Source organism: Trachemys scripta, chromosome 11, assembly GCF_013100865.1.
Source record: "Trachemys scripta elegans isolate TJP31775 chromosome 11, CAS_Tse_1.0, whole genome shotgun sequence".
NCBI classification, from domain to species: Eukaryota; Metazoa; Chordata; order Testudines; family Emydidae; genus Trachemys; species Trachemys scripta.
Genome location: NC_048308.1, coordinates 40,888,921 through 40,904,058, shown reverse-complemented (window position 1 = coordinate 40,904,058; position 15,138 = coordinate 40,888,921). Strand labels below are relative to the sequence as shown.

Sequence of the window (15,138 nt, the reverse complement as noted above, 5' to 3'; positions counted from 1 at the left end):
CTTCATTTGTTAATTTTGCACTGTGTTACCCCCTCAGCAAGTGTACAAAAGCTTTTTTTTACAGTCTGACCCTAGCTGGCTGTCTTTTTCCTTTCAGATCAGAGGAATGGAGATCGTAATCCAGAAGCAGCCTGAGGAACATAAGTGTGTATTTTTACCCTTTCTGGTGTATTTGCATGAAATCTTATACCCTAATGAGGCTCTTGGATGGATTTCCCTTTTAAGACTTTGTGGGAAATGGTTATAGTGAGTATTTCATTTTTTGTACAAAGAGAAATAAAGATTTTTTATTTTGTAGTAATTCTATATGTTTGGTCTTTCCCCCCCTAAACACTTGCATGGCAGCAAGAAGGCTGGGCAGCAGGAGCATCACAGGAGGCAGCAGGGACAGTTTCTCAGGGGAACAGAGTAGGGTTCATGGAGAGGCAGATTGGGCAGCAGGAGGGATTGCACACTAAAGCCCAACCCCATTTGGACTGAGCTTTGGGGAAAAAAATGGCAGGCAGGAAAGGCAGAAGATAGAGGAAGTAGGAGGCCAAGCAATAATTAAAATGGCTGATTACCTTTAGTAGCAGCCATTTTAAACACCACTTATTCATACATTATTAGGGAACAGATACATACAAATAACAGTCTGGCTAAATTACCAGATTTCTGTACAAATCAATTCCAGTTTGGGAAAATCCCAAGTGTAATGGAATATGGATGTGAGGTAAGGAGGTTGGGTGCTTACGAGGTAGGGTCCATTTCCAAGGGGTTAGAATTGTTCTAGGAGGTTTATGGGAATCTCAGGGTGTAGTACAATCTCTTGTTGCTTTAGACTGTTGTTTACTTTCTGTGTTTCATAATTTGAGGCATACTCAGGTATGAAGAACAGATGTGTAGATGGTAGTTTTTGACTCGCATGCACAGGGGAACAAGTATAGTTTAGGAATGATTTTAAAAACAGATTTCTTTTAAAGGTATGTTCAAGTAACCATACGTGGTTATTTTCTGAAAACAGACATATCTGTGAGACATCTCTAAACCTCCACTGGAAAAACAAGCCATTCCAACTAAAAAATATTGAGAGGAAACACTGTGTAAGAGGTTACTATAAGTTCTATTCCCATTGCAGACAGATGTAATTTGCATGCTTGTTTCTCTGGAAACTTTTCAAAGTTGTTTTTCCACCGCAAATACTAGCAAAGTGCTCTGGGGAAGGGGGAAACAAATAGTACATTTTTAAAGCTGGCTGTCCCCTACCATTAATGGCTCTTCCAACTAAAGGGATGAAGTTAAGGTTGAGGATACCACAGTATGTTCAGTGTACGTGGGTAGCAGTAGACATTCATATTCTACACACACACAAAGAAATATGAGAGAAGGGGGCAGGGTTTGATATATGTGAACACTAGGACAATCTACATCTGGCAACCCAACGCTAAGCACTGATGGAATGAGTCACATAAGGAGTGTATTGTCCAAGGATTCACATAAAGAACATATTTTAATTATAACAATATGTTAGCACATTTCTATCCCTAGGTCTGCAAGCACTTTACAAATGGCAAGTAAGCATTATTAGCCTGATACCTGTTTTCGGGTTGTCTGTAGAGGAGGGGGGAATCACATTGCCTGATGCTACCAGCTCAGCTGATCTGACCCTGGCTGCTTGGCCTGCTGCCACTCCTTTCAGTGTTCTGGAGCTGGCTAGCCTGTGTTCCCCATTCTATCATTACATGGCTAGCTGATACTGCTGCCACACTTCCCATTTTCTGGTGCTTACAAGCCACTCTGAGTGATGGAATCTTCTGGGGAGAGGATGAGATGCCCACACCCACTCTGCATTCTTCTGTGGATGGACAGTTTGAAGTCTCCAACCTTGGAAGAGATGAGGGAGGTGGCAAAGGGTTCTCAGATAGTTCTGCATTAGAATGCAGTGGAGGCTCTTCCAGATAGGCAGGGTAGACTTTGTTTATCATGCTTTGAATCAAGTATAGTATGACCTTTTCCAGTTTTGACCATATTTTTAATACTCTAAGTCACCTAGTCACTTTCATACATCACCAGATCGAGTGCAAGAAATGGAAAGCAGAAGATGCAATCTGGCAGATTTGGTGGAGGAAAAAATGGAAAACAGGCTGATTGGCCAACCCATCCCTCACTCAATCCCACAGAGACTGGGGCTGCATGGGGTAGAGAAAAAAGGAAGGAGTAGGTCATTCAGCCACTCTCAAAAGACCTGGAGGGGAGCAGCAGCATCTTGGTTGGGCCTAAAGTAAGAAACCAGAGATGGAAGGGTTTCCCCTAGAAGACAAGGAGTCAGGAAAGAAGGGCATGGAGGGTGGTTGGTGACTTCCCCTCTATCCTCTGAAAGTGATATGCAGGTGGGGGTGAACATTTCAGAACCTCTAAAACCATTTGATTTGCGTCTGAGTACTGAACAAAGGTTCAGGAGATTCTTGTTTTAGTGAAAGCAGTTAATCAGTCTCTCTCTATTACCCCTTCATTCTGTTCCTTACAATCTAACCACAATCACATTCCCTTTTGCCAAAATAAATCTATCTTAATGGGAGGAAAACCAAAACAAATGTGTCATTTGATTTACTACCTTGGCAATATGTTAATTGCCAGGTGCTAGCACTGGCTAGAGCTACATCAGAAGTTGGTCTTTTACAGTTCCTGCTGCGGCACCCATTTCTGCTAAATGAGGGTGGGGGTAAAAGGAGTGGCTGTAGAACCACAGATTTTTAAAAAAGCAAATGATGACTATCTTCCATTTCTATTTGAACTTCTTACATAGTTTTCTGTATGAACACTTATTGAATTGTCATGATTTATATAAAATGGTAAGAGCTGAAATTATTAACCAGTTTTTAGAAAAACTCTTTGATCCAGATTTTTAATGACAAATCAGGCAACATGTGAAGTCACAAGGGTGACAGCAGCCATTACTTCACCAGAAGCTGACAACTCAGTTAAGCACTTGCTGGCATTTTTATATGTAAACATATACTCTGAAACATAGAGCTGATACGTAAAACACCCACCAGGTCAAATTCAGCATCTGCCATGAATAGTTTTAATTCAACACAAGAGTCTATCTTTTCAGTGGCACAAGAACAGCTGTATGTCAGAAGCATTAACTTCCTAATGCATTGCACCCCTAGAATTGTCTGTGCTTCAGACTAACCTTGGGCTTTCCTCCCTTGACTTTAATGGGATTAGTCAAAGGTTTAAAGTTGGGTACATGCCTAAGTAACATGCCAAATCACATCCTTAATGTTGTGCACCTAGTGTTCTGTCCCGCAAGGTACTGAGTGCCCTGGGTATTAATGGGACTAGAGAGTGCTTAGCACTTTGCAGAACTTGGCCATTGCAGGGCTCCTGACTGCAGGCTGAATGTGCCAGGTAGGAGTCCAGTTATCCAGGAGCACCTGTGCTTAGGCTAGCAACATTAGGTACATTGAGAAACGAGTGAGATTTGTCACAAAAGGAAGTCCAAAACTTTAAGTTACAATTGTTTAAAAGCAACATTGCATTGGCCTACAGCCTTTGGTTCAGTCAAAACTTCCTTGGATTTCAGTGGGCCATTTGCCTGCATAAGGAATACAAAATTAGGTCCTCTAAAGAGAAACTTCAAATACATCCATAAATGTTCTTTGTAACAGAGTTTTGTAAGTGTCTTTATAGTACAAGTCCTTTATATTTTTGTTAATTATTTAGAAGCTCAAAAACTGCTGAATGCATTTTTTAAAATTATCGATCAGTTGAACTTCTTTCTTACTGTTTGAAGTGTACTTTATCCCTGTGTGTGTAAGAGAGAGACCATGTGTCTGTTTTTGTTAGAAAGTCCTGCTTTGCCACAAATTTGTTGGGTGACTTTGATCAAGACAAAGAACTCCTCAGTGTCCTTATATGTAAAATGGGGATAATGAAAATCACCTTATTACAGTAGTGTTTTGAGGCTAGAATCATTAATGTCTGTAAAGCACTTTGAGAACCTTTGATGGAATGCACTACATGTGTATGGGATATTATTGCTCGGCTAACACTCCTTAGTATACTTGAGAGAACTGAAGGGAATACACCCAACTGACTGATTGTTGTTATGGACCTGCTCACTTATCTTGCATTGTAAGATTGCATTGTAAATATTTAACAAGAAGAATTTCCTTTCCCTTCATAGACGTGCTTCAGTGTATTTAATATATTTTAAGAAAAGCAATGACATACAGCAACTACCCTCCTACCCTACCCAATCTGAACCCTGGAGTTGTTCTACTGCATCTTTAAAAGCCTCTGAAGACATGGCAAGATAACATCAAGGCCAACGGGTGCATGTTGGGAGAGATGATCAGTCACTTACTTTTTTGATGTTAATTCAACAACATGTTCATAAGTTCAGAGTGAGTTCTTAGACCTATTGAGCTAATGGGGATTGTTCTCTACTTAAGTCCTGAAGGCCCAGATTGTTCAGACCTCCACTGAAGGATGAATCCAAAGTTCTCTCAAGGAAGAAAGTTTGAATAGCACTATGGCGGGAAATGGGAAAAAACTTTGCTTGCCTTGAATGGGAGCAAAATTAGGCCTACGGTGAGTGCTTTTGAAAAATCCCACCCTGAGAGTGGGCCAAACCAGTGCTGCAAGTACTCGAACTGGTTTTTGTTTCCACAGCTGAATTCAGGTGAATTATGTTAATCCTACAACAAAAAGAAAGTTCTTTTTAAAGCAAATGCAGTATGTACTTTTATCAAGAGCTCTTGTATTCAACTGCTGTCTCCAAAATGGATGTTTTATCCCTTTGGGGGAGGCTGTAGTAGCCTCTGAAGTAATGGGCTTCTGTACACAAAAATACCTAGTGCGTTTAAAGGTAACAATTTAAAGGTGGTAGCCTTGGGCCATCAGGATGACTTAGTAGCATGGTTGTCTTCAGACCAACAAGATATTTATTGTAGGATTTTTTCTTGGAATCAGCTTCCTGGGGCCTACAGGTGCTAATTAAATCCTCTAGTATTTATAAAGGAAAGGACTTCAGTCTCCAAAACTGCCAGTCAAAACACTGACGCCTTTCACAGGCCATAAATTTACTTACAAATAGAAAGCATCATTTGGGCAGTTGTAAAACTCTCTCTGAGGACTGTCTGTTCTGCAGCACCAACAAATCAGCAAAAGGGATGGTTGTGATATTATGGTCAATGCCTTTGTGGTAAGAATTTCCATTCAGCCAATAAAGGAACTTGTGCTGATGATATAGAACAGCTGCCATCACCTTTCATCAATACTGAGGAGAAAGGAAATACCGGATACTCCAGATGGGAATCTGCTATATGTACACTAAGAGATCTGTGTGCATTTCCTGTGATTGTTAATGAAGGATAGTGGGGGTGTTACTGATCTTAGTGAAGTATTATTTGTGCTAATGGCCATACCTTAGTGATTGCTATTTATGTTACAGTAGTTTACAGTATCTTTCAGGTAGCCCATTAATTTTTTCAGTAATCCTTACTGAGACGTTCCTGCTGTTACATGTTCTGCTGCACTGAGGATTAGGAGTTACAGAGTAAATTTCCTCCTATTTTCTTCAAAAGTCCCAGCATATTCATCAACACTAATATAGTCTTCTCAACAGATTTCCCTACAAAGCTTCTGCTTATTTATTAACAAATAAATAAATTAATGGGAATCTTTGCCATCAACAGTTCAATCTGTTGGGCCTCGAGGCCTCTGTTTCCATCACTTCTGGTGTGAGATGGTTTGAGATTGTGACCACTTCCTTAGATCTCTATCTTGTTTTGAGATAGTCACTTAAGATTCATTTAAGTTTCTCTTTGTAAATCATTCCTTTCCATATGAACTTCAGAACAGAGACCACTTGTGTATTGGATGGTCATATCTATTGGTAACAGTATGAAATAGAGTACAGTTATGGAATCAGGCCATTTGGCTGGAGAGTAAAGAAAGACAACATAATGTACAGGCGGTAAAAGCTGTGCAGCAATAAGGCAAAGGATTCATATTGTCACCTCGTAATTATTTAATGCAACATTGAGTCAAAATATCCCTGTTCTGGTTTTATGATTGAAGAAGAGGTTAATTCTGTGGTTATTAATGTCATGAGCCTGTTGGATTAAAAGTAATTATTAATATATATTGGTGCTTTGGGGAAAGTATGGTTCAGTACAGACCCTGGATTTGGTTTGTATTATTAGAAAGAAATATGTCTCCCAGCCTGTTCTCTCAGCCTGCTGAGTTTGTGCTAATTGAAGCAGGCCTGTTAGTTTGCAAGGTCTGTGCTAATTGTAGAAAAACATCCAGAGACAAAGAGTCTGTTCTAAAAGCAATAAGATAACAACATGTTACAAATGTTTTTCTGAACACAGGAACAAAATTTGCTGTTCCTCCACTTTTACATTCCTGTCTTGCTTGTTTTCTTTTCATGTATAATAAGTGGCATGGATAGATTCATTGGAGTCTGTCATGCCCCAATGATTTGAGAATAGTTATGTTAAAGAATGCATAGGTAATAAAATGTAGGAAGTATGTTAAGTAAAATAGGGTGTGATTGCGGATGTATGTTTGAAAGAGTAATAAAAGGTTGAAGTGCCAGCCTAATAAATAACACTACATCTAGAGGAAAAACCAACAGGCCGAAGAATGAGAATGCGTTGGGTAAGATAACTGGATAACCCCAAGGGCAAGTGGGAATCCACCCCCCAACTGCCCCAAGGATGGCGGGGGGAGAACCGAAGAACAAGATAACAAGCCGTCATTGCTGTGCCATTTGCGTGATTGACTATAATTTCAAACGTGAGAACAGTGATTATCACTTCAAATGTGAAAACAGCATGACGAAGCAAACCCTATAGATTTGAATGAGGATGAATCCCTATAAAGACAGACTCTAAAAACTAAGAACTTTGAGTTTGGTTCTGCAGCCACCCTCCAGGAGCATTGGATGCCCATCTGACAAGACTCGTCTCCATCCTCGTGTCCAGGGCACCTGGCCAGTGACTTGGCATGAGCAATTCTAAGGCTGGTAACTATATCAACAACCTTGCATCACGTGTGTGTGTGTGTGTGTGTGTGTGTGTGTGTGTGTGTGTGTGTGTGTGTGTGTGTGTGTGTGTGAATGAATGTGTGAGTGAGTAGAATGTTATAGCTATAATTGATTAATTCTTTCTGTATTCACAATAAACACAGCGTATTGCCTTATCTCCTAAATAAGAGCCTGCTGGTTTTCATTTTCTAAGTATAACAACCTGATGTGTGAGCTGATTGCTTCAGCTGGCTCTCCAGGATATCCAGAGGTAGTTTATCTACTCCGTGTTTATAGGAGATGATGGTGGCCATGTTGCTACATGAGGGTTGGAGGTGAGGCAAAGGGAGGTTCTGACTTCTGGACTGATAGCATTGCAGAGGAAGCATAGAGCACCCCAGTGAGAAAACAGTGTGTTATGTCATTTACTAGTTACCTGCACTGGCTAACACAAGCAGCAGCATTAACAGGCTCTGGATGAGTCAGGGCCACACAGCGGGGAGTTGGGGTGGCCAAAGGGGTAGTTTGCCTCGGGACCCCATTTGAGAGGGACCCCAAAATGACAGACGGGTGGCCAGGCCAAATTTGAGCAGCACTGTGACTTGGATCATGGATTTGCAGTGCCATTCAGGTTTACCTGCCCCAGCTAGACCCCAGATCCCACTGTCACTGTGCTGGCAACATTACACCAGGCCTGAGGAGACTCACTATGCTGAGAGCCCAGAGCTACGGTCAGGGATGCCAACCATGGTATAATCCCCCCCCCCCATCCCTGCAGGGAGGGCAGTGACCCCCATAGGCCTGGGCCCTCTCTGACACCCACCCTGTCCCCTATTCTTGAACTCTTTCATTTTCATGGTAATTTTTGGAAGGGTGAGGGCATCAGTTTCAGATTTTGCCCCAGGCCCCCAAAACCTCTGAACAGCCCTGGGGGGAATTGCATTCAATTCCTCTCTGTTGCAGAGAGGGTCACCACTGCAAAAGGTCACTGATGGGGGAAAGGTAGTTTTTTTTTTTTTTTAAAAGTGGGGTGAAGACTGATGGAGGGGAGAGTATTTTGTTTCCCAGTATGGAAAGGAGGATTATTGACGGGGTTGGGAGTCTGTTCTGAGGTAGGAGAAATCTGCAGACAAAAGAAGACACGAGTGTGTAAGAGCAGGAGACCTTATTGTTAATGACAGGGGACATGGTCTGAGGGAGAAAGGGACAGTTTTCATTTAGAATAAAAAAATGCATCCATAGTTTTTCCATTGCTGATTGGGTGTTTTCGTTTAGAAAAAAATATTTCACTGCCAACACTAAAAGCAGGACAAGAAACCTTTGAAGCTGATTAAAAGCAGTTACAGTGTTTCAGTTTGAGCATCACAACTGAACAGATAAAAGTAAAAAATTCTCCAGGCTGTGATCCAAAACCAAAACACAACTGCTGGTATTTTGGTAAATGATGCTGGATTTTTTCCCATCATCTGTAAGACACTTCCTGTGTGTCTTTTAAGCTCTTGACTAGAATGTTGAGTGAGCAAACACAAAACAACAAGGAGTATTACTGCATTGTATGTCTGGAACTTGCTGGCTGATATTTTAAACTTTTTATTAGATACAATCTGATAATGCTGCTTGCACTGTTCAGTTGTATGTATCAAAGACAACTTTGACAAATATGGCTTGCTGCCTCCTCAATTTCTAGTAGAAGTCATGTTACATCCTAAGCTTGAAGAATCCTTGTCCAGGTCTCTGATGGGGTGCACAAATCTCATTCTAAGTCAAGACACGAAGGGTTTGATAGTCCATCCTGGTGATGGAATTAAATTGTCCTCACCCTGTAATGCCAGAAGTGTAAAGCCTAGAAGGAGGGTAGTCTGTGGGTAGCAATCAGGAGGCAACTGGAGATAATGGCTTCAAAGAGCTGGCTGCCTTGATAAACAGAGGATCCGTCTCATAAGTCTGGAGGCAATTGGATCCCAGAGGCTTGAGACATGCAACCAGCAAGAGAAGGCGCTTTCCCGGGTGAAAACAAACAGACCACCCATATCCCAGCCTTCCTAGGCCCCTCTTAAAATGTGGTCACTCTAGCCTTTTGTTTGTAGTGCAACTTGGGAAAGCTTGACTGTCCACCAAACTTGACTATCCAGAGGACAAAAAAAGTTGAGCAGTGGGATTGTGGAATACCTTTGGTGGACTCCCAGAGCACGAGTCAAGGGAGGCTGTGTCTACACTGGAAAACAAGAGAGCTTGAATCCTGGGGCCCAGCTTGACTTAGTTCAGACTTACAGAAAGGCTCCAGCAGCGGAGAGGCAGAGGGACATTATACTGGTAAAAATAGCACTGTAAATTTAAATTACTTATAAAATGGATAACATTGATAAATACTTTAATAGCATGTTAGCAAGGACTTTGTAGCTCCTCTGACCTGGAGGAATTCCACAGAAACATCAGAAGTTCTTCTCATCTTAAACTCTATGTGCCAATATTTGCCTATTGCCACCTCCACTGAGATTTGGGAACTGTACAGTACTAAACAGTGGGGATACGCTGTGCTCTGTAATATGTCTGAAGAAAGGCACTGAAGAAATGTGTTTCATTAGCAGCTGAATGTCGACATTTCACAAATGCCCCTATAATAAATGTAAATGTAATTATAGAGCGCTGCCACAGCATGCTTTATGAACTGAGGATCATTTTTATTTTGGTGTGCCCAGAGTTCTTGTATTACTTAAGGAAACTGATTAATGTTGTCAGGAGTAACTCTTATGTTACCGACACATGGGCTTCAACCTGTGCTTATTGAAGTCAATGGCAAAACTCTCATTGACTTCAGTGGTGAAAGGTCAGGTATCGTGCACTGAGTCAATTGTTTGAGGATTATAATCTAAAATTTTAGGGAAGAATTTGAATGAAAATTATGTAGACTGGGTTTTAGTACAATGTCGGGAAAGACCTTTAAGAACAGACAGGGAAACAAATTATATCCGTAAGGGAAAGCTACAATACAACATACATTCTAAGACTATTTCTAACAGCCAAATGCACAAATAAGATCTGCTACTACAGATGGACTTGAACCAAAGCTCCAGATCTAAAATCTCTAAAGTTTAGAAGAATCTAGATCCGGATCTGACCTTTGAGTTGGACCCATCTAGCGCTAGTTGGGATTTTTTTGACAAAACATATTCCAGACTCCTTTGTAAATGAAAAGTTCAATTTTTCTGTTTGAAATGACTTTCCTTTAGAAATGTAATTTATAGTAAAACAATTAAATTTAAAAGGCTGAAATCTAAACAAAATATTTCAAAATTATCAAAACAAAAGATGCTGATTGATCGAAGCCATTTGTTTTTTTAAATTGGTTTTTGAAAATTTCACTTTTCATCATCGTTTGGGACAGGAATTTTTTTTTTTTTTGAAATGTCAAAATTTTTCCTGGGACTGGTAAACTGTTTCCTGCCCAGCGCTAGACACTACTCTACTATACCTTGGGACTGCCAAACAGTGCAGCTGCCTGACATGACAACGTGCAGGCTTTAAATGTTTTTAACTGTTCTGAGAGACACTAAATTTGAATTTACAAACATTGAATAATGTTAAAAAAAACTATTTTCTGATAGACAGACCTTTAAATAGGTCCTGACCTTTTAAAAATGGGTTCTCTCTTCCTCCTGATGTTCACAAAGGTGTATTGGGTGGATCTGTTAGCAACACTACCAAGTATGCGCAAGCCTACCTCTTCTCGCAGCGCATGTCTGCCTAATGTCTTTTAAGTTTCAGCTTTGCTGCTACTCTTGCTGGTAAACAATCTTGCAGTGCCTGGGGAAGAGTGTTCATGAGAGCGGTATTACTAGTGTATGAGACAGGAAATGCAATTATTAACAAACAGTGAAAATGATTGTGTGTTCTGGAATGCACAAAGTAAACAAACTGAAAAAATAATTGTCTAATCGCCTTCAGTTACATTAATTAGTAACACCAACAGGTACAACATTTTCAGCTAGAAATTAGATTTTCACGTTAACAATATCCTTTTAAAATGCACTAATTATATAGGGAAAAGCATTTTGCTCTGTTAGTTTCCTAGTTGGCTAACAGCTTCTGCTGGTAAAACTGCTGACCAGCAAACTACTGGCTGAGACAGAATCACATAACCTCAAATTTTAGAGCCCCAGCATAAAGTAAATCTGATATTTGATGGTAGCAGATATAGGGCTGGGGTTCTATAAAAGGCCAAAGAAAAATGACCCTATATTATAGACATCTGAATTTGTTGACAACATTTGAAATTATTCTGTAAGCAATTTGGGTCTTTCAACAGGTTTGTATAAGGTCTAGTGTGGTTTGCTCTAGGGGCAACATAACAATATAAATAAACAACAACAATTATTCTATTACAGGTGCATTTTTTTTTTATTCTTCTGCTTTATTATGTGCTGTCAAAAATACTACAGGAAACAATTGGGGGGGAGGGAAAGGAAGTAAATGGTGTCAAATTACAAGTACATGAATGTGGTTCTTATACATTCTCAGAGATGCTAGCAACATCCTAAATAAACATTCTGCAAAACTCATTTATTCAAGACCTCTGCTGCAACTATAAGTGAAGCTTTGCTACTGACCGAGAGATACATGTGGCTTAGCGTTAATACCAAGAAGTCTCAGCAGAGGGGGAACTGATGCTACAGCACACTTTAGGCAAAAGGACATATTGGAAGATATCATAAAACACACTAGACTGGGACCTTTAGTTGAAAGGAGAAACTATTATTCTTTGGGTTGAACAGTGACCTGTGGCTTTAGGCATTAGTAATTTTTGATAAATGATCTACCCTTCCCTCTCCCCTTTCCCAACTTGAGGGGCAATTCTTTTCCACCATAAACCTCAATGCCAGACAATACACTTAGTAATTAGTTTATAGTAAGGTAGCTTTCATAGCCTCATATTAGAAAGAAAGTATACTGGAGAGTCTTTAAAAATGGCTTCAATTTATTTTATTGGTTGACACAGTGAGATAACTTTATACCTCTTCAGTCTCTGGAAAAGGCTTGCAGCTTACTACCCACATTAAATATATTTATATGTTAATAATACATTGATTTAAGATCTTTATTTCCCCTGTTTTATGATGTGGTTGTGGTTTTTTATAGAATATGTATTAGTATGACTTTTGGCATGTTACGAATGCTACTTTGCTAAAGCATGTTAACTGCTTTGGTCAAGAGCCACGTTAGCTGCTCCATCAATTACACTTTTAAATGCTTGTCACATTAAAAAGCAGCAGCCCTGGGCCATTGAGGATTTTTTTCTTCTTCTTTTTAGGCAAAGATTTTTTGTGTCCTCTTCCTGCTTTTGATCTTCTTCTCCTTCTAGAAATGTGCTTGTTTCTTTTCTATAGTGGAAAGTTCTTTGTCTAAAGAGAAGCTTTATTACTTATAAAACTCACTGTGAAATCCAAATACTTGAGGTATTTTATTATAATTTGTGTTACTGTAAAATGTTATATGCATTGGTTACCATTAAATTATTAATATTTACCAATTGTTATAGCAGAATGGGACCGTAGCTGAAATACTGCCATTATTCCTTATAGGGAAATACTATGGTATCTTACCACACAACTCCGTGGTATCTATTAGCAAGTGTTAACTTTTCTATGGTGACCGTTGCATACAGTCACACAGAGCAGCCTAAACTATTTTCCCTAAATATATTTCTTGTTGTGCAGAAGCTTTTCTGCTTCTAAGAGACAGGTAAGGAAGATTCTGGAGCAAAATCTCTACTGGCCTTCAAAATCCATAGGTATTTAAAAACACTACCTCTGTGTTCAGGCCAGGGATTATTCCAATCCAATGGGAACATTGGATCACAACTGGCATTAAAGGAACTATTATGAAAATCAGCATCTTTGTCATAGGATAAGGGAGATGAACCAAAAAATGAGAAGGAAAAGAGAAGGACACATGTGTGAAGGGAAAAAAAGTTAACAGTCCTATGCTTTCTAATGTTTCCCACTAGCTGATCTCAAATAACACAGCTGGCAGACATATGAAAGTTTTTATAGTGTATATTTAGCTTTTTCTATGAATTGCACAATAAATAAATACATTTGACATCATAGCCAGCTATGTATTTTGCAAAGACGCCTCCTGACACAGTGGCTGATTATGCTAAAGCAGCTTTCCCTGAAGAAAGCAGTCCATCTGGGAATGATATTACAGTGCAGGCAAATCACCAATTTTAGTGCTAAAACGTTGTGCCCTTCCAGGCCCAGTACAGGGAATGGCAGCCAGGAACCTAGAGGAAAAGTAAAATCTCTTCTCCACTGTCCAGTTGTTGGGTACCCCTAAGATATATAAAAGGGAACCAGATTCTCTTTAGGGTTATCTGCAGCAACCCTAGTTAATAGCAGACTGCTCTTCCTCTCAATTAAGTTACCACTCAATGAAAGAGCTCAACATCCCCTTTTCTACATGTCTCTAGTGGGGCTCAAGCAATTTTTTTACTTTCATAACTGACACAGCAAGCCCAGAGGTGCTGGGGCTATGAACTGCCAAGCCTAGAGGTGCCGAGGCTCAGGCCTGGCACAAATTAAGTGTTACAAATGCTAATGTTACAGTAGTGCGTAGCTGTTTGAGCCTCTGTATAATGTTATTTGGCTTACACGTATTTTATTATATTTGGCTGTTGGTGATAGTTAGATTAAAATTATTTCCAGATTATAATAAAGGCAACCCTAAACTTAATGAGTGCTGTTCATTGACCATATTAAAACAAAATTTTTAAAAGGCCATATATCAAACTGTGAGGAAGCCATTAAAAAAACTGCAGCATTATTGGCTTAAAGCAACTACTGAACCTTGGGAAGAGATTTGTTCCACGTTTCTTATGACACTGTAAAATCACTAAGGATATAAACCAGTCATTGGCACTCTCTCAAAAAACACATCATTGTAACCCATTATAACAATACCACTGCGATGTGCGCACATAATATTTATAAAAGCGAGGCTATGAAACCAACTGACAGCTGTGATGTATCATTTTATAAAAGAGAATATACATGACAAAATGTTTCAAAATGAACACTAAAAAAGATACTGCCAATGTTAAAACAATTCAGCTGTTCCTGCATTTCAGCATCAGCTGGGGCTTCCCCGGAATATGCTTGTGGATGACCTTTTTAAGGACATATATCATATAATCATGTATTTACTCTGTTTTCAGACACCCTTCTGTATCTGTGATGAATGCTGTGTACCGTATACGGTTATTAGAACACTGTGTAATACTCTGTTTGGTTTTCAACTGTCTTGTTTTTCTTATAGAAACCAGCACATCAATGGCACATCAACGACAGACCACTGGCCTCAGCAGTATGGATGCTTTACCTGGACTCGTAGGGAAAGACACACCTGGGACCCTGAAAGGAGGCTTTTCCCCTGCTTCCCCAGTTATATGGCTGTGCCCTTGTGAGCCCCAGGAAGATGCAGCATGGCCTACACCATGCTTCCTAACTGTGGCCCAGCTGATTGATTCATACATGTCCAGGGGAGGGCTTATAAACTTTGTCCCTTCATGGGGCTTCCAATGGCACCATGGGGTTTGCTGCTGTCAGCTTTTCTTCCACTGGGTTCAACATAGGACTAGATTTCTGGGCCTGCTGGGAGCATTAACCAATCGCTTTTTACTCCTGCTGGGAGTAAAAAGGAGGGAATTTCCCCTCATGGCTGAATTGGCCATTGTGCCAAGTGTTTTTTCACCTTGCTCTCAGCCCATTGTGTTAATATTCTTCTGTTGGTTGCAAACATGCATGTGGCCAATGTGGATAAAGGCGTCCATCAATTCTGGCTAAACCTGAGCATAGGACCAAGAATAGGAGAGGGTATCCCCTGCAGAAGATGTGGTCAGGCTGATCTCCAGGGATGGGTACAGCAAAGAACAATCTTTCTCTCCCCTATGTAACTTGTATCCTCACATGAGAGAAGAGGAGCAAGGGATTCAGCACTGGTGTTGGAACATTTTTTTTAATTTGGGGGGACGAGGGCGATTCAAGGAGGTGACCCCCTCACAGATAGTCCTGCAAACTAAGTGAGAGTGGATCTACACTGGCCTTGTTCCTGCCTGGTAT

At 40.2% G+C, this 15,138-nt stretch overlaps 1 long non-coding RNA gene across 3 annotated transcripts in view; it reads left to right on the top strand.

Annotated features, from left to right (window-relative positions):
- Positions 1–14,675, top strand: part of LOC117885152 — a 101,816-nt gene extending 87,141 nt beyond the window's left edge. For 2 of the 3 annotated variants that reach the window (XR_004647727.1, XR_004647726.1), the window contains exon 4: positions 98–3,163. This is a non-coding gene — a long non-coding RNA (uncharacterized LOC117885152). Of the gene's footprint in view, positions 1–97; positions 3,164–14,335 lie in introns of those variants that run through there. The other variant, XR_004647728.1, reaches the window with a different exon arrangement.
- The last annotated feature ends 463 nt before the right edge of the window (positions 14,676–15,138 follow it).